General features: G+C 57.9%; 1 protein-coding gene across 6 annotated transcripts in view; it reads right to left on the bottom strand.

The window, feature by feature from the left end:
* Nucleotides 1–20,769, bottom strand: part of ADARB1 (adenosine deaminase RNA specific B1) — a 141,934-nt gene that overhangs the window by 94,098 nt on the left and 27,067 nt on the right. For 3 of the 6 annotated variants that reach the window (XM_055313400.1, XM_055313404.1, XM_055313406.1), the window contains exon 2: nucleotides 18,215–18,387. The exons of 1 other annotated variant lie outside the window; for it this stretch is intronic. The gene's annotated coding sequence lies outside the window, so the exon portion shown is untranslated. Of the gene's footprint in view, nucleotides 1–6,016; nucleotides 6,035–18,214; nucleotides 18,388–18,670; nucleotides 18,746–20,769 lie in introns of those variants that run through there. 2 more of the 6 variants (XM_055313401.1, XM_055313403.1) reach the window with 2 other exon arrangements.

The following is a 20,769-nucleotide window of genomic DNA, read 5'->3' as shown; positions in this document are numbered from 1 at the left end:
AGACGAGCCCCGCGTCGGGCTCGGTGCTGGGCGAGGAGCCTGCTCGGGGGTCTCTCCCTTTGCCCCCCCTTAAAAAAAAACGGATCAAAAGGCTTTTAATTGAAAACGGTGAGAAAGTGCGTATCTTCTTTCTTCTCTTCCTCAAACCCCATCGAAATGGCAGAAAAGGCACCTCTTGGCAATGAGCCGGAACAGGACTGAAACACCGGGGCGTGGGCCAGCGGCGGACAAGGGCACCCAGATGGGCGGTCAGGGCACTGCCTGCGGGGAATGAGAGTCCAGCTGACACCTGACTTCCCCGCAACACGAGCCTGCGTTAAGGAACGGGACACGCTCTCTGAGTTTGAACGGAGGTCGTGAGAACCCGGAAGTCTGGGCTCCAGAGGATCCACGGGGGTGGGGACAAAATAACCCGGCAAGAACCCAACACGTCTCCCAGCCACGCGCTCCGGGACGCCCCCCGCCAAACCAGAGCGGAATCCGAGAAACCAACGTGACGGACGCGAGAGCCCACGGCCCCCGACGCAGCCGAGGCAGCTCAGAAATGGGAAGAGAAGCCAGAGTTCTGGTCAAACCCCCTCCCTTCCTGGGGAGCTGGGGCGGCCCTGTGCGCGGGCGACGGGGGCCCGGGGGCCCAAGGGTGGGGGCGGGACACAAACCATAAAGGGTTCACCTCTGGGAAGAGGGGACGAGAAGAAGCAGGCCGTGACGCAGCGGACACACGCTGACGGGCGCAACGCGCTCTCGCACCACATGCTGGTATTACTCTGAGATTTCTTGAAATGGTTAAATTAAAAGGGCACCCTCGCCGATCCCGACTGATCGTAACGCTCAGCGCGGGGCGCCCGGGTGGCTCCATCAGTTCAGCGCCTGCCTTCAGCTCAGGTCGTGGTCCTGGGGTCCTGGGATCGAGTCCTGCCTCGGGCTCCCTGCTCAGGAGGGCGTCTGCTTCTTCCACTGCCCCTCCCCTGCTCTTGTGCTCTCCCTCTCCCTCTCTCACTTTCTCTCTCAAATAAATAAATTAAATAAGGGACCCCCTGGGTGGCTCAGCGGTGGAGCGTCTGCCTTCGGCTCAGGCCGTGATCCTGGTCCCGGGATTGAGTCCCGCATCGGGCTCCCTGCATGGAGCCTGCTTCTCCCTCTGCCTGTGTCTCTGCCTCTCTCTGTGTCTCTCATGAATAAATAAAATCTTTAAAAAATTAAATAATAACACCGCGAGGGCATCTATAGGGCAGAATAATATGCCCTCACTGTGTTAAGTGAAGTGCTTACGAGCATATAGTAGCTACGTAGCATCAGAACTCTTCTGAGAGGGAGGGGAGGGCAGAGGGAGAGACCCCGACGCGGGGCTCGATCCCATGACCCTCAGATCACGACCTGAGTCAACATCAGGAGTCGGACACTCGACCGACTAAGCCACACAGGCGCCCCTAAAATCAGGACTTTTTTTTAAAGCTATCTTTTATTCTGAAAGCAAACACATAAAATGCATCTGTCCTAGGAAGAGGGAGGTGCCGTCTCCCTAACGTACCAACACGTCCACGGCGTAATGAAAAAGGTGCACCGCAGACTGACGTGAAGCCACGTGCAACACGGAAATCCCACAGACACCAGAAGTGCCATGTATATAGCAGAAACCCCGCAGACATAATGCAGAAATCCCATATGTACACACACACACACCACGAGTCCCATACACACGGCAGACACCAGCCTCCGGGCGCGCCCCCCGGCGCGTTTCCCCGTGTGCCCTACACACAGCACCTTCGCACGCCCCAACAGCGGGCCTCGTGCTGACCACGGGGGCCGAGGACGAGCCGGCGTGCTGGAGGCCCCCGCCCCGGGAGCTGGGACGGGCGGCGGGCACGGGCTCCCGCGGGGAAAACCAGGGGACGGATCGACACTCCGACAGCCACGTGCTCTGCCTCTGTCCCTAGAGGAAGGAAGCCACGAGTCAGCAGTGCTGCTGCTCCGCACGGCGTCCTCACGGCACGGACAGCACAGCACACGTGCAGGACAAGCTCTATTTATGCCGTGAAAGGGAAATATAAACCACTTGTCCACACGCCAGCTGCTGCCTGTCCATCTGGGCCACGTCCCGTTCCAGTGACCAGCACACACACACGGTGACGCCGTCTCTCAGCTGCACTTCGGGGAGCAATGACGTATTTGCACCGGAAAGCAGAGGCAAACAGATGCATATGAACCCTTAGCCATGTCTGCTGGGGGGCAACGGGGCACCCAGAGCCCCTTCCTTCCTGTCGTGCACCTTTGCAAAGTACGCGGTTCGCCATGAGCCTATTTTGTTTTCAAATAAAATGTGAAACCTCTTAAAGTCAGAGACGCTGCCAGAGCGCAGGTGCCGGCCCTGCCCGGCGCCCTCCTCTCGGCCGAGGTCGCTGCCCAGGCGGGTCCCCTGGACTAGATGGGACTGTCTCACAAGCGGCGGCCCCTGTGCAGAGCCCCAGGGAGGTTCGCCCTGAGGACCCGGGGACATGGGGATGCGCGGATGAGGCCACCTGACCCCACGTCCCAGGAACCACTTGTCTCCCCCCAGGCTCACCGTCACCCCAAAGGGCTCCATGTCCACAGCGGAAGCGCAGCACACAGTCCCTTACACACGGAGGCCGTCTAGGCAGTCGCTTAATTAGCAAATACAGCTTCTGTTTCTGCAGAAAAGAATAAAACGAGGCCTCCTCCGGCAGCCCTGGTGGCTCAGCGGTTTAGCGCCGCCTGCAGCCCGGGGTGTGATCTTGGAGACCCGGGATCGAGTCCCACGTCGGGCTCCCTGCATGGAGCCTGCTTCTCCCTCTGCCTGTGTCTCTGCCTCTCTCTCTCTCTCTCTATGAATAAATAAATAAATTTTTTAAAAACATATATTAAAAAAAATGAGGCCCCCTAAAGCAGAAGTCTTTGTCCCTAACGTTTGATTTGGTGGTCACCCTGGCCCCAGATCTTAGCTTCACCCCCCGTCCCAAGCAGGGCCTGGGCTCCCGGGCTGGCCACCACGACGCCGTGGGCCACGGGACGGCACAGCGGACCGCGCAGCAGGGCTCAGGAGCTAACGAGCCGCCCTTCGCACACATTACAGATGCGAGCAGAAAGCACGCGTGGCCTCCGCAGGAACGCTGGGGTTTGACTGACACAAACACAAACAGAATGTCCACTGTTCGCCTTACACAGTGAACGCGTGAAGTTCAAACCCCGAGGATGCAGGGAAGGGGCAGACTCATGCTGAAGTCACAGACGTGAGCCCCCAGGAAGTCACGACTGCAACAGCACGACGCTGAGGTGAGCAGCGCGTGGGAGCGTCCACCACCCCCGTGAACGCTGCGTGGGCTCCAGGCAGGAGGTGGCCACCCAGAGCCATCCCAGGAGCCGTCCGCGGCCCTGGCGCCCGAGTGCCCGACCAGGACAGCGGTGTGCCCAGGAGCTTGCACACGTGACCACGGGCCCCCGAGGGCCCCTCAGACGTCCAGAAACACGTGATTGATTTTGCATTTCTGGGAGGACCGCACAGAAGCTAAGTTCACAATACGCTCCATCAGCAGCTGCCGGGCCCTGGGCGAGCGTGTGCGCCAAGGTCACTGGGGAGGGGGAGCTCAGCGACGGGACAGCGGCTCCTCCACGCCCGGCCTGAGGAGCAGAGTGGGGAGCGTGTCGGCCCGAAGGTCCACCCCGGCCCCGCACTTTCCCTCCCGCAGACCAGGGCTGGCAGCAGCGCCCGCCGCACGGGGCGGAGCCACGGACCCAATAAAGGACAGTAGTTGCTGCCCGTTGACGGGGCGCTAATGGCAGCCAGATCGGAGCCCCGACACCGTCCCCAGCGACAAGAATTAAGTGAGGGGGGAGGGTCTGAACGAGCATTTCAGGGCTGTCAAACCGTCAAACCACGCTCGGCTCCAGCCCGGCCTCCGCCCGGTGAGTGAGGCCCCGCACGGGCCGGCCCGCCCCCTGCCCGCGGAGGGCGCCCGCCCGCACCCTCACCCGCGTGAGCCCCTGTGACCCAGCCCAGGCCGCCCTGGGGCTGCCCCGGGCTCCGTGGACGAGGCTGCCCTCGGGGGGTGTCCATGCGCTCCGTGTCCCCCTGCCGTCCCCGGCCACACGCCCTCCGAGCCGCGGCCAGCGAGCGCTTGCTCCCGAGGTGGCTGACCTGACCCTGCGCGCCGCGGCCACCCGGCCTAGCGCTCGCGACCAAGGAACCTCATGCAGGCCCGTGGCAGGTCACATGGTTCCCCTCAATTTATAAAAGAACTCTAGCCCTTCAGCAGCTGTTTAAAAGTACTTTCCGCTAACTAAACACTCACGTTCTCATCCGTGATGTGTGTACACGACTAATCATAACAGTGCGTTGCTTATAAAAGTAAAAGCCAATTGTGACTTCCAACTTGAAACCTTTGAAAAATTTATAAAGCGGCTAAGCTAAACTGACCTCTGCACTCGGCCAGGAAGAGCTGACGGGCTGCAACCGTGCGCGGCGCGAGGCGCTCACGGCGACGGCTGGCCAGGGCCTCTCCGGAGTCACCGGGCGGGCGGGGGCCCCGGGCGACGCGCTGTCCTGGGCACATTACGGGCACCGGCTTTAAGAGACAGGCCCCCCGGGCACGTCGTTCCAGGACACGTTGAAAACAGACAAGGAAACAGTTGAAGGCAAAATGTTGACAATTCACAAAATATTTTTAACTTTTTTTTAAAGATCTTATCTATTTATTCATGAGAGACAGAGAGAGGCAGAGACCCAGGCAGAGGGAGAAGCAGGCTCCATGCAGGGAGCCCGACATGGGACTCGATCCCGGGACTCAGGATCACACCCTGGGCCGAAGGCAGGGGCTAAACCGCTGAGCCACCAGGGATCCCCCTATTTTAACTTTTATTATCACGTTTTACCTTCCCCAACGAGCCCTAGGGAAGGGATTCAAGCAAGGCAGGCAGATTCCATCTTTCCTAGAAATACAACTAAATGGTGCAAAGATGAGCGTGAAACACTTAGACTTTCTGCCTCCAGGTCCAGATCTTCCTATGACCCTTGTGGGTTCCATCTGCCTAGGGGACCTCGAGGGCCCCCCAAGATGTGACACGGGGACACATAGGACCCCGAGGGCCCCCCGGGATGTGACATGGGAACACATGGGACACCCAAGGGCTCCCCGGGCTGTGACATGGGGACACACAGGACCCCGAGGGCCCCCTGGGATGTGACACAGGGACACACGGGACCCCCAAGGGCCCCAAGGGCCCCCCAGGCTGTGACACGGGGACACATGGGACCCTGAGGGCCCCCCTGGGATGTGACACGGGGACACATGGGACACCCAAGGGCTCCCCAGGCTCTGACACAGGGACACACGGGACCCCGAGGGCCCCCCAGGATGTGACATGGGAACACATGGGACCCCGAGGGCCCCCCCGGGTTGTGACACAGGGACACATGGGACCCCGAGGGCCCCCTGGGACGTGACACAGGGACACATGGGGCTCCCAAGGGTCCCCTAGGCTCTGACACAGGGACACACGGGACCCCGAGGGTCCCCTGGGACGTGACACAGGGACACACAGGACCCCGGGGGGCCCCCACATGGGACCCCAAGGCTCCCCCTGGGCTTGGACACAGGGATACACGGGACCCCCAAGTGACCCCCAGGCTCTGACATCGGGGTACACGGGAACCCCTACAACTCACAGGTCATCAGTGATCCTCTGGTGGCAGCTCTGGGATCGTGTCCCCAGGTGCCTGACGTCCAGTTCAGCATGCCATCTGTGTCACTCTGGCCCTCAAGTGTCCCCAACCAAGCAGTAAGCTGCCCGGCCACCACTTAACAGCAGCCTGTGTCCCCAGATCAGAGGGGTGATGACAGAGGGTCTCCAGAGGACCACTGGCTACCCACCTCCCCACCTCACACCTGACGGACCAACCAGGAGGGACCTGGGGACCCACGTCCCCTCACCTCCCACTTCCATCCACCTGCATTTAGGGCAGAAGGAGCATCTCCCGGAGCAGCTCTGCCTGGACACGCACCTGAGGCGAGGGCTCCTGAGCACGTCGGGCCCCGTCCAGGTGGCGCAGGGAACGAGCGGAGCGCACGAGAAGGAGGGTCTGCCGAAGGCCTCCCGCATCGCCAGGGCGCTCGCCACACACGCTACGGCCGTGTCAGTCCAGAAAAGACACCCGAGGCAGGACTCCAAAATGAGGAGACAGCTTCAACCACAAGGGAAACGAAGGTTTCTTTCTAAGAAACGACGTAGGTGTGACAGGAACTGTGGCAGAGCGCACCGCCCCAGGCCGCTTCCATCCCGAGCCGGCACCGTAACGGGCAGTCAGAGCGTCCGACTCCCGGTTCCGGCTCAGGTCGTGGTCTCGGGGTCGGGGGATCGAGCCTCCAGTCTGCCTGGGGTTCTCTCCCTCCCCCTCTGCCCCTCCTGCTCGTGCTCTCTCTCAAATAAATACATGAGATATTTTTTAAAAAAAGAAGAGAAGAAGAAAAAGAAAGGAAGTCCCAGTGATCACTAGGCATGTGAGAGAAGTGCTCAGTCTCATCAGCCATCGGGGGAATGAAAATTAAAACCCCAGGGAAGGGATCCCTGGGTGGCGCAGCGGTTTAGACCGGTTCGAGACCCGGGATCGAATCCCACGTCGGGCTCCCGGTGCATGGAGCCTGTTTCTCCCTCTGCCTGTGTCTCTGCCTCCCTCTCTGTGTGACTATCATAAATAAATTTTAAAAAATTTAAAAAAAAAAAATAAATAAAACCCCAGGGAAATACCACAGAGAACAGTAATGATTAAAAGGCCGCAAGGACGAGGATGGCCAATGGGCCGGGCGCAGTGTGCGGAGAGTCGAACGCACACGGAGGGCCACAGATGCCCGCCGAGTGCCCAGGCCCAGGAAGACTGGCGCTTCCGTATCAAGACACGCGTATCAGGCTGGTCACCGCAGTTTCAGTCCTCACGGCCCCAGATGATGAGCATCCACCACCAGCAGGACGGGTGGGGTACGGTGTGGGCGCACACGGCACCCGGCACGAAACCCCCACGCCAGATGGAGCCCCTCAGGTGCAGCCCCGAGCGAAAGAGAACAGACACCGAAATGCGTTCTCACTGTTTACACCGACAAGCAGGCGGGCAGGCCCTGAGCTGCAGCCTGGTGCCCCGGTGACACGCCTGTCACCCGGACCCGGGGCGGCCGAGGGCACGACTGCGCTCTGGGCGATGCTCCCCGGCAGCAGGTGCACCACCGACCGCTGTCGAGGCCGCTCTGCTGGGCGGGAAGCATCGGGAGCGGCTCCTGGAGGGCGGCGCAAGCAGAGGGTGTCCCGGGGGCCACAGAGGTCAGCAGCGCGCCCACCGGCACCGGCCACGAAATAAAGGCACCGGGTGCACAGCTCGCTCTTATGGAGATGAGAGGAATCTGTTCTCGTGACGCTTTACACGAGATTTGATTTAATGTATTTATGCATTAGCTCTTTAAAATAGAAGCAAAAAATAATAATAATAAAATAAAACAGAGGCAAAAAAAGAAATGATTCGTTCAAAACAAAATGAATCCTGACAGCAACTGTAACTGGAAACACCAACGTACAATAAATGCTCACAACTCTTGGCTATTAGGACGTCCGAATGGGTGCGGGGGGTCGGGGGGTCGGGGGGGGGGCTCCGTGGGTTAAGCCTCTGCCTTCAGCTCAGGTCACGACCCCGGGGTCCCAGGATCGAGCCCCGCATCAGGCTCCCTGGTCCTCGGAGAGCCTGCTTCTCCCTCTCCTCCCGCTCGTGTTCTCTCTCTGCCAGATAAATAAATAAAATCCTCAAAAAAAAATTTTAGAACTTCCAAAGGGATGAGTCCATGCTTAAATATAGTAGGATTAGTCCTCAAGGCACTGCAGGTGACAACTTTAATCTCCTAGGAATTCAAACAGGTTCCCGTCAGTGACGAGCATTTAGTTCAATTCTTGAAGGGAAAAAAAAAAAAGAATAAAAACGAAATAGTGAAGAAATGCTCCACAGTCTTGCCTCACCTGGCTCTCGGACAAGACGATCCCCCACCCCCACCCCACCCTACGCCTCTCAGCTTAAAACCCTGCCAGACTGGCTGGAAACACAACCGTTACTTGGGATCCGCAGGGACTGTTTTCCAAATTCGTTGGAAAAGGAATTAATGATTATTTCATAGAGTATCCAGATTAACATTTGAAAGTTTGTTTCATGAATGGAAAATGCGAGACATGCTACCCCGGGGTTAACGTCACCACTCTCAGAAGAAAATTATGCAGGGAAAGGAATCTCACATTTTCTTCCCAAAATTTAGAAGTGAAAAGGTCAAGTAAAAATAAATACAAAAGCAAACGAACTAATCTGAGCTCCTCTTCTCCCTGCACAAGCTAACAGAGCAGAAAGCCAGAGTTAAAAATAAAAGAAGTGTGAGCTCTTTGGAGGAAGGGCTGTGGGGCCCCATCGGTCTCCCCGCTGGGACGGGACGGGGTGGCAGCCCCCTCCAGCTATGCCCCACTTTCCACCAAATACCCTGTAAAGATGGGAGAAAAGAGAGAAAGGCTCCGCGCAGTAGAGCTGAAGCCACACGGTGACAGCCTCGCTCCTGTCACCCTGGGCCCTGCGTGGAGCTCCAGGCGTCTCAGGACGCGACACACTATTCCTCCTTCCAACTCACTGACGTTGGCTTTCCTATCGCGTGCAGCCAAAACACTAGCAAACCTGCAAACGGCCAACAGGTGCGCTACGGGGTTGTGCACACTCCACGCACCGTGGTCAGCGACGTGCCCGGACGGCACCCACAGCCGCGGAGGACAACCAGGGGCACCACGGATGGTACAAGGCCAGGCGCCGTGAGGACACCGCGTCCAAGGGGGCAGCAGGAGTGAATGCCTCATAGCCCCCGAAACAGCCTACGGCGTGGAAAGCCGCTCACAAGCCAGGGCACTGCAGGGCGCACATGCACAGGTCCACACTCGTGTGCACACACACACCCATGCCCACACCCACGGGCACAGTCTGTGTGCACACCCACCTGTATGTGCACACACTCCCACGGGCACACAGGGTCTGTACACACACACGTGCCGACACCCACCTGCATGTGCACACACTCCCATGCGCACACAGGGTCTGTACCCACACACACGTGCCGACACCCACCTGCATGTGCACACACTCCCATGGGCACGCAGGGTCTGTACACACACACGTGTCCACATCCACCTGCATGTGCACACACTCCCATGCGCACAAGGGGCTGTACCCACACACACGTGCCGACACCCACCTGCATGTGCACACACTCCCATGGGCACGCAGGGTCTGTACACACACACGTGTCCACACCCACCTGCATGTGCACACACTCCCATGCGCACAAGGGTCTGTACACACACACGTGCCCACACCCACCTGCATGTGCACACACTCCCATGTGCACACAGGGTCTGTACACACACACACGTGCGCACACCCACCTGCATGTGCACACACTCCCATGGGCACACAGGGTCTGTACACACACACGTGCCGACACCCACCTGCATGTGCACACACTCCCATGCGCACACAGGGTCTGTACACACACACACAAGCCCACACCCACCTGCATGTGCACACACTCCCATGCGCACACAGGGTCTGTACACACACACACAAGCCCACACCCACCTGCATGTGCACACACTCCCATGCACACACAGGGTCTGTACACACAAACGTGCGCACACCCACCTGCATGTGCACACACTCCCATGGGCACACAGGGTCTGTACACACACACGTGCCGACACCCACCTGCATGTGCACACACTCCCACGGGCACACAGGGTCTGTACACACACACACAAGCCCACACCCACCTGCATGTGCACACACTCCCATGGGCACACAGGGTCTGTACACACACACACGTGCGCACACCCACCTGCATGTGTACACACTCCCACGGGCACACAGGGTCTGTACACACACACGTGCCCACACCCACCTGCATGTGCACACACTCCCACGGGCACACAGGGTCTGTACACACACACGTGTCCACACCCACCTGCATGTGCACACACTCCCACGGGCACACAGGGTCTGTACACACACGTGTCCACACCCACCTGCATGTGCACACACTCCCACAGGCACATAGGGTCTGTACAGACACACACAAGCCCACACCCACCTGCATGTGCACACACTCCCATGCGCACACAGGGTCTGTACCCACACACACGTGCCGACACCCACCTGCATGTGCACACACTCCCATGGGCACGCAGGGTCTGTACACACACACGTGCCCACACCCACCTGCATGTGCACACACTCCCATGTGCACACAGGGTCTGTACACACACACACAAGCCCACACCCACCTGCATGTGCACACACTCCCATGGGCACGCAGGGTCTGTACACACACACATGTGCGCACACCCACCTGCATGTGCACACACTCCCACGGGCACACAGGGTCTGTACACACACATGTGCCCACACCCACCTGCATGTGCACACACTCCCACGGGCACACAGGGTCTGTACACACACATGTGCCCACACCCACCTGCATGTGCACACACTCCCACGGGCACACAGGGTCTGTACACACACGTGTCCACACCCACCTGCATGTGCACACACTCCCATGCGCACACAGGGTCTGTACACACACGTGTCCACACCCACCTGCATGTGCACACACTCCCACGGGCACACAGGGTCTGTACACACACACGTGCCGACACCCACCTGCATGTGCACACACTCCCATGCGCACACAGGGTCTGTACACACACACGTGCCGACACCCACCTGCATGTGCACACACTCCCATGCGCACACAGGGTCTGTACACACACACACAAGCCCACACCCACCTGCATGTGCACACACTCCCATGGGCACACAGGGTCTGTACACACACACGTGCGCACACCCACCTGCATGTGCACACACTCCCATGGGCACGCAGGGTCTGTACACACACACGTGTCCACATCCACCTGCATGTGCACACACTCCCACGGGCACACAGGGTCTGTACACACACACACAAGCCCACACCCACCTGCATGTGCACACACTCCCATGCGCACACAGGGTCTGTACACACACACACGTGCGCACACCCACCTGCATGTGCACACACTCCCACGGGCACACAGGGTCTGTACACACACGTGTCCACACCCACCTGCATGTGCACACACTCCCACGGGCACACAGGGTCTGTACACACACACGTGTCCACACCCACCTGCATGTGCACACACTCCCACGGGCACACAGGGTCTGTACACACACGTGTCCACACCCACCTGCATGTGCACACACTCCCACGGGCACATAGGGTCTGTACAGACACACACAAGCCCACACCCACCTGCATGTGCACACACTCCCACGGGCACACAGGGTCTGTACACACACGTGTCCACACCCACCTGCATGTGCACACACTCCCATGTGCACACAGGGTCTGTACACACACGTGTCCACACCCACCTGCATGTGCACACACTCCCACGGGCACACAGGGTCTGTACACACACGTGTCCACACCCACCTGCATGTGCACACACTCCCACGGGCACACAGGGTCTGTACACACACACGTGCCCACACCCACCTGCATGTGCACACACTCCCATGCGCACACAGGGTCTGTACACACACACGTGCGCACACCCACCTGCATGTGCACACACTCCCATGGGCACACAGGGTCTATACACACACACACAAGCCCACACCCACCTGCATGTGCACACACTCCCATGCGCACACAGGGTCTGTACACACACACGTGCCCACATCCACCTGCATGTGCACACACTCCCATGGGCACACAGGGTCTGTACACACACACACAAGCCCACACCCACCTGCATGTGCACACACTCCCATGCGCACACAGGGTCTGTACACACACACGTGCCCACATCCACCTGCATGTGCACACACTCCCACGGGCACACAGGGTCTGTACACACACATGTGCCCACACCCACCTGCATGTGCACACACTCCCACGGGCACACAGGGTCTGTACACACACACGTGCCCACACCCACCTGCATGTGCACACACTCCCATGCGCACACAGGGTCTGTACACACACACGTGCGCACACCCACCTGCATGTGCACACACTCCCATGGGCACACAGGGTCTATACACACACACACAAGCCCACACCCACCTGCATGTGCACACACTCCCATGCGCACACAGGGTCTGTACACACACACGTGCCCACATCCACCTGCATGTGCACACACTCCCATGGGCACACAGGGTCTATACACACACATGTGTGCACACCCACCTGCATGTGCACACACTCCCATGCGCACGCAGGGTCTGTACACACACACACGTGTCCACATCCACCTGCATGTGCACACACTCCCATGGGCACGCAGGGTCTGTACACACACACATGTCCACATCCACCTGCATGTGCACACACTCCCATGGGCACGCAGGGTCTCTACACACAGACACATGTGCCCAGACCCACTCCATGTGCACACAGGTACACACCCATGCCCACGCCCAAGGGAGACAGCTGGACAGACTAGTGGCTCCAGAAACCCAGTGCCCACCAGCCGCCACAGCCACTACCACAGCTGCACATCTTGGGCAGCAGCTTGGTCTGTGGCCTCAGTCCATCACCTAGTCCGAGAGCAGAGGGTCAGCAGTGCTCACCCCCCGTGGCTGCTGAGAAGCAAATGCGTGGACAGGAAGTGCCCAGAGTGGCGTCGCACCCAGTGATGCCTGTGTGCTGTGTGCACGAGCGCATGTGTGGACCCCCCCAACGTGATATGAGTGACGAGGGGATGCCTGGGTGGCTCCGTGGTTGAGCGTCTGCCTTGGGCTCAGGGCGTGACCCCAGGGTCCTGGGATCGAGTCCTGCATCGGGCTCCCTGTTGGAGCCTGCTTCTCCCTCTGCCTGGGTCTCTCCCTTTCTCTCTCTTTCATGAATAAATAAATAAAATCTTAAAAAAAAATAAGTATGAGTGATAGAGGATGTTTCTCGTTGCTCTTTCCTGTCTCTACTATCTGAGTGCTCTGTGACAAAGCGTACAATTTACTGACAGAAGCCCTTGCCCAGGAAAGGCACGAGGGGGAGAGTGGGGCCACGCACACCACCGCCCAGGACCTGTGCTCAGGCTCCTGCCAGTGTCACCAGACGCTGTGCAAGGAAACTTGCCCCTCTAATTTCTTTAATTTATCTGAGAGACAGAGAGAGCGCGTGCTGGCAGGGGGGAGGGTCAGAGGCAGGGGGAGGAGCAGGTTCCCCGTGGAGCAGGAGCCTGAGGCTGGACTCGATCCCAGGACCTTGAGATCATGACCTGAGAGGAAGGCAGCCGCTTCACCAATGGAGCCCCCCAGGCGCCCTTCTATCTGATTTAAATGCAGAGAGCCACGTGCGGTTAGTGGCCTCACCATTTTAAATGTGAATTTAATTATTAAAGCGACTTGGGAGGGAGAGAGTGAGGGGGGTCCCCAGGTATCCCCTCTGCAGGGCCCCTTGATGCCCAGTCAGCCCCCAAACAAATGAAGCTCGAAGTCCTTATGCAAAGAGCAGGAAGGTGGCAGTGGGTGGGAGCAGGACGCTGCCGACCAGCCTGACCGGGGCGGTTTGAGTGGCTTGTGCCAGCGCAGCCTCTAAGGATGGGGCCGCTCGTGCCGGGCAGACACCAGACCAGACCAGTCCAGCCGGCCCGGCTCAGGGTACCACCGCCGCCACGGCAGCCGGCTGAGCACGGAACGGGCACCGCGAGAGCCCAGGTGCAGACCCTTCTCTGGGATGCTCTGTTGTACGTGAGGGCCGCCGTGGAGGAGGGAGAGCCGTTCCCTCCGCCAGGCCCCTCACGCCCCCAAACCCGGTGGGACGTGACACTGGAACAGGCCTCTGCGCCGTGCGCAAATCCGTCCTCCAAGATGGGCCACGCTCAGCAGAGGAGGGGCACGCGGCATCAGGGCGGGGACGACGGGGGATCCCGGGAGTCAGAGCGAGCACACCCAGAGCAGGCTACTTGGAAGGAGCCCGTGAAACGTCAGTTCCCCCCCACGTGGCGGCACCGTCACCCCTCCCCGACCGCCGACGCACCTGGCGCCGTGTCATTACGCGGGGCGGCTGCTGCCGACCTGGCTGAGACCTGCGTGAGGCGAAGCTGCTCCCCAGCAGGTGAGACTCCCCAGCAGGTGAGAAGCAGCCCCGCAGGAGCCCCCAGCAGCGGCCGGACTGGGGCCCTCCTGCCCGCCCGCCGTCCCAGCTGGGAGGGCTCCCTGGGGCCCAGCCGTCCGGCCCGCGGGCCCAAGAGGAGCGAAGCAGAAGCAGCGCTCGCTGTCACCCGCCTGCCAGGGCGTCCCCTGCGTGGAGAAGGCTCGAGCGGAGGGAAAGGCGGCCTTAGGTGCACGCTGGGAACCAGCAGTTAGGTCTTCGGTCCGCACGATTCAGCCTTTTACAATCACCGGGGGCAGAGAACGAGGTCTCCTGCCAACAGAGGGTGTTTGTGCTGAGAGTGCGGAGGGAGGGCCAGACGGAAGGTTCCAGCACAGCCCGGAGCAGAGGTCCCGCTCTCCGGGAAGCTCTGCTGGGCTCCAAGTCCTCCGCTCTGCGTCCTTCCTCTTCCCCACCTGACTTCGTGGGTTCCGGTCCCCAGCACGACTCCAGGCTCGCGAGGCCGACATCCTCATGCGCACGGGGCTCGTCTCGCCCCGGGGCGTGGGTCCCCGTGAGGTCACCCAGTCGTGCGGGCACCGCGGGGCCACAGCCACTCAGCCCGCAGACAAGCCTCCCCACTGAGCTCTCCCACCGACTCAGACCCCTTCCTACGTGATCACAGAGACTCGGCAAGAGAAAAGGCAACAGAGCAGACACCCCAGACCCAACGATCCCTCAGTGCGGGGACGAGGCGTGGGGCGTGGGGGAAGGAGAAGCAGCCAGAGCAGCCACAGGCCCAGCGAGGGAGCTCAAAGGGCACCCGGCAGGCCCCCGAACCCCCACACTCCATGTGCTTAGTACCCACGACCCAGACGCGGAGTGGTCGCCTTCCTCTAAACTCCGTTTCAAAGCACTCTGCCTCTGAGCGAGCTCAGAAACGAACACGCGGAACTTCCACGCTCCGTGGGACCGAGAAAGCCCCAGCTGCTTTGTCTCACTCGCCAGTCACGCGCACGCACGGGTGACAGCCTGCAAGAGCTCGGGCACGTCCGCCGGCGCGATGGGAGAAGGGACGCCGAGGGCCATCGTGACGTGGGAAGGCACACGTGGGCGTCTATTCCGGCCTTTGCCCGTTTGCCTTCAGGACTTGGGTCTTTTTTTTCTTCCCCTACGATTTTTAAGATATTTATGGTTCGTTGCGAAGACTGTTCTCCCAATGGATACGTCTGTCTTCGGACGTTATTTACGTTATTTCGTTGCCGTTTTGTTTTGCTCCGGGAGGTGGTTTCCGTCCGGCGGCCGTGCTGGAGTGTTGTCATCTGGACCATCTTTTCCTTCGCTGAACCTGACACTGGGGTCCCACTTGGACAAGCCTCGCCCGACACATCCGTTATATTTGGCCGCGTCTCTGTCTCACGCTCGGTCTTGCACGCGGCCTAAGGCAGAAATCCAACGTTGCCTTTCACACGACGGCGCTCCCGTCCCCAAACCACTTCCTCGACAGTCCCCCGTGCCCCGGCAACTGGAGAAGGCACCTTTAACCACAGGCACCTCCGTGTGGATTCGGGCTTCCTTCCGAGCCTCCCACGGCACCGGCCGCGCCACGGCCACGCTGCTTCACACGCAGAGGCTCTCCGCTGGGCTCTACTGTCTGGTAGGGCTGGGCGCCTCCTCTCAGCCCTCTGGGTGCTGGGTTCCTAGCTTGTGTTTCTGGGTCCGGTTTACAATCCGCGAGTCCAGCCCCCGGGAAACCAGTGACTCTGGCTGCGTCCGTATTTTTATTGGAATCACGTGAACTCTGCAGACGAGCGCAGGGGAGACCTGCCTCCGTGAGGACGCTGGGACACGCTAACCGCGAACAGGACGTGCCTGCCACTCGCTCGAGGCTACTTCGTGTGTCTCTCAAGAGTTTTCAGAACGGTCCTCACTGAGGTTTTGACCTCGTCTCAGCACATTCACTCCTGAGTCTTGCGTGTCCTTGTTGTCCTGCGAATGGGAATGTCCTCCTCCTCTGCAGCATCCTCTCGCCGGTTATCTGCTGGGAGTACGAAAGCTACTATGGATGTTTGATGTTACATCTTTATTTCTGCTGCCTTGGCTAATTTTGATGATCTGGGTTTTTTATTTTATTTTTTATTTTATTTTTTTTTTTAAGATTTATTTATTTATGATGGACAGAGAGAGAGAGAGAGAGAGAGAGAGAGCGGCAGAGACACAGGAGGAGGGAGAAGCAGGCTCCATGCCGGGAGCCCGACGTGGGACTCGATCCGGGACTCCAGGATCACGCCCTGGGCCAAAGGCAGGCGCTAAACCGCTGAGCCACCCAGGGATCCCGATCTGGGTTTTTTAACCACTGACCCCGAGGCCGTGCCGTCCCACATGGCGGCCACCATGTGACCGCGCGGGGCAGCGCACCCCCACAGAAGGCTCTGGGAGACGGTGCCCGCGGGGTTTCCTGACAAGGCTGCGAACAGATCATTTTACCGATTCTATTCCAACTTTCATGCCTGTGTTTTCTTTTGTCCTGTCCTCAACCTGGCTGGTAAGAACATCAGGATCCCCCTTATAATCTTAACGACACACACATCTGTGTCGTGCGCACCCCCGGGGGCCCACGCGTCCAGCACCCCAGCCTGCTGGGAGGACAGCGCACGGGAGGTTAGCACCAAGGTCTACTCTGCCGGCTTCATCTTCGCCCTCATCTTCACCTTTGCGGTTCGTGTTCAAACCTTAGACAAGGCTCCTTCACAGAGAAAACCAGAACTTCCACGTAAAACAAACTGAATGACATTTGTGGGTCCTGAAAAAAGAGATTTTTAGATTTCTGTTACTTCTGTATTAAAACTTGAAATAAACAGAAAATGCATGTCTGAATCCTATTTCTTTACTTCCGTACTCCAACGGGTACCATGTGCGGGACCCACCGCGTCTCCAGCCTCGTGCCGCTGGCTCATCGTGCTCACCCCCAGCTGCGGGTGCCTCCCACCAGGAGGACCGACCTCAGACGGCACTAAACAGTGTTTGCAGAAGGGAAGCAGGCCAAGCTTTTTTTACATTACTGGGAAAACTCACTTTTTAAAAAAATATTTTATCTATTTACGATAGTCACACACAGAGAGAGAGGGAGAGAGGCAGAGACACAGGCAGAGGGAGAAGCAGGCTCCATGCACCGGGAGCCCCACGTGGGATTCGATCCCGGGTCTCCAGGACCGCGCCCGGGCCAAAGGCAGGGCCTAAACCGCTGCGCCACCCACGGATCCCCGAAAACTCAATTTTTATTAATTTGTTATTTTGACTAATTCCCAACTCGCTTTTAGGAGACTAAGAGAAGAGGGGGACAGCAGACACACCCGGGGCCTGTGGCTTCCCCGGCTCTCCCTGGCTTTGCCGTGGAGACTCACATCTGGGAAGCTCAGTCCAAGTATCACGGGAGGCGCATCTACACACACCTGTGTCCAGCCCACGCAGTTAGGATGGTTTTAGAGGAACGATAATGGACACACGCAGAACAATCAGCTAATTGCCAGACTATATTTGGACCTAATACATGAGTCTAGCCTGCAACAGTGAACGTGACCACAACCCACCCTGAACGCAGAGAGCTTGGCTAATTATCATAAAAGGGCTCTTAAAACAGCCGGCATCATAACCAAATGAAGAAAGGGACCTACTAAAAAACAAAAACAAAAAAAAAAACAAAGAATGTAATAAGCCCACTGCCATAGAGACGATGGCAATAAAGACAAAGGAGTCCAAGCCACCGCGGGAAAGAAAGAAACCAAAGCGAACAGCTTTGAAAGCCTGACACCCTGCTGATAACGCTTGAGAACCCACGAACAACTTCATCGGCAGCTCGAGAAGCCAAGAACCCTAAAACATGACATGGCATCAAGGTAGCTTTTCTCCCACAGAAGACGTTCCATGCCAGCTTGCGGATCCTCCCCCGCAGCTGTTTCACGGGACGAGACAACGGGATCCTGAGCAAACCAGGCTACGAGGCAGAGGCCGATCTCAGCCAGAAGTCCCGGACACGGGCGCGCGGTAGGGAGAAAACTCACCCCGCACGTTCAAAAGCCTGGACGCGGGGATCCCTGGGTGGCGCAGCGGTTTGGCACCTGCCTTTGGCCCGGGGCGTGATCCTGGAGACCCGGGATCGAGTCCCACGTCGGGCTCCCGGTGCATGGAGCCTGCTTCTCCCTCCGCCTGTTTCTCTCTCTCTCTCTCTGTGTGACTATCATAAATAAATAAATAAATAAATAAATAAATAAATAAATAAATAAATAAATACATAAATACATAAATACATAAATACATAAATACAAATAAATAAATAAATAAATAAATAAATAAATAAATAAATAAATAAATATTAAAAAAAAAAAAGCCTGGACGCGGTGGGTTTCTTGGCACTTCTGAGGACAGGAGAGCCAGGTGCTCAGGTCCCACACCTCCCCACGGCCCCATACGTTGCTTGAAGGAGCCCAGTTCTGGAAACACGCACACGACCCACGTACGCACAAGCGTGAGAGGTCAGTCCGAGAGCAAGCGTAGGGACGGCTCGGCGGCGGCGTTAGCTTGCTTTTATCTGCACGATGTTCGCAACGGTTCGATACTTCCTTACACCTAACTCCTCCGGGGGCGGTGGGGGGGGTGTCTTTAAAATATATTCAGTTCATGTGACCTGAGAGCCACTGAGGCTGCAAGGGGGCACCTGAAGGAAATGGAGAGACCACGTCATCGATCCCTTTATCACACTTCAAAGGCCAAAATGAAACCAGATCGCCTCTAAAAAAAAAAAAAAAAAAATCACAAGTGACAGAGTCAAATATCAAAAATGCATCAAAAACAACAGAAAATCACTTCAGAAGTGAACCCAACAGCCCGCATCGCCACGCTTTGTCTCCACGCTAACCCTGTCATCTGACTCGACACGCAGGAGGTATGGACTTCATCCAGGAATATTTCTCCCCAGGGAAAAATGCCAACTTTGCATTATGCTCATAAAAACCACCGCCCCCCACCCCTCACAGCCAGCAGTCTCCCCAAGAAGACGTGCGGGACGAGAACAGGGCAACGGCGGAGCCAGGACCCCCAGACTGGCTGTTGGGTGCTCACCACTGCAAGGCAGGGGTCCTGCCCCCCGAGCCCCCACTCGCCACTTCTGAGACTTCCTGTGTGTCCAGCCCCTCGCGGTGTCCCCTGCAACGCCATGTCCGTCCGACTTGGCCAAAAGAGGCCATCTCAACTGTGCTGGGGTTGACTGCCGGCCAGCTGGACAGGAGTTTCATGTCAAGGCTCTTGGAGAACCCCTTCCTTGGGATGCACGTCCATCCCTGGTCCACCCCTCAGCGGCAGTTGGGCTGGCCTCTGCCCTGGTCCCAGCCGTGTCTCCACTGCCCTGGAGTCTACCTGTCTGCCAGGGCTCCCAAGGTAAATGGGTGCACTGGCAATGGCCCCTCTGCTCTGACCCTGCTCCTTTATGCCCCCGGCCGCACAGGGACGGAGAGAATCCAAGCCTTCCACACCTGGGCAGCTCCTAAGTCTTCCCACATATCCCGTTAAACCCAAATTAAATGCAACCCCATGTGACTTGCTCTCAGCCAGAGCCCAAGCCTCCTGGGACAGGGGATGCGTGAGAGAGCAGTGGGTGATGGAGGGGCAGCAGCCCTGGTGACTCAGGCTACAAGATCTCACTCCTGAGAGACGTAGAACCGGCCGGGAGGGACAGTGCCAGTCAAGTCCCTGGACACCCGCACTCACTCAGACCCCAGCCTTGCCCAGGGGCCCTCACCGGCAACACCGCCCTTTCTTCTGAGTGAAGGTTGTGTTGGCAAAACCAAAGGATGTGCTGTTTAGAGCAACAAACAAAAGTGACAAATCTACAAAGAAAACCAAGGGAACAAGTAGCACAAAAGGGAATGATACTTAGGGCAGAGGAGGAGCACACAAAAGGAGCTTCTAAGGAATTGCCAGCTTCGGTAAAAACACTGCTTTAAAGATAGACTTTATTATTGTTCTTTTAAAGATTTTATATATTTATTCAGGAGTGACACAGAGAGAGAGAGAGAGAGGCAGAGACCCAGGCAGAGGGAGAAGCAGGTTCCATGCAGGGAGCCGGATATGGGACTCGATTCCAGGACCCCGGGGTCATGCCCTGCACCAAAAGCCGACGCTCAACTGCTGAGCCACCCAGGCGTCCCAAAAACAGATTTTACTTTTTAAAACCATCGTAGATTTTGGGATGCCCACCGAGGCGGGTTCTGGGTTTTTTGAGCACGTCCTTCCGTTCCGGCTCTACAGGGGCTCCAGGCTCACCTTGGCCACTTCCTGCCCGGCCTAGAGAGGAGCCCTTTCTTTTTATGTTTTATATGCTCTTTTACGAAGCATACAGTCATACTCAGGGAAGAAGCTAGTTTAACCTACCCGGAATCCCATCTTCCTACTTCTGATAACAGGACCCCAAATTCATTCTAAGAGGACTTCCACTGGCAACTGACCAGGTGGTCTTATGGAAGGGACTACTGGATGGGGGAGGAAGCCCAGCCTTTCATTTTAAAGTGCTTGCACAATTATTTCCAAAGACACGCATACTTTTATAATTTAAAGGCAAATA

Source organism: Nyctereutes procyonoides, unplaced genomic scaffold (genome assembly GCF_905146905.1).
Source record: "Nyctereutes procyonoides isolate TBG_1078 unplaced genomic scaffold, NYPRO_anot_genome, whole genome shotgun sequence".
Classification (NCBI taxonomy): Eukaryota; Metazoa; Chordata; class Mammalia; order Carnivora; family Canidae; genus Nyctereutes; species Nyctereutes procyonoides.
Note: the sequence above shows the minus strand (reverse complement) of the source record. Positions and strands in the feature narration are given on the sequence as shown.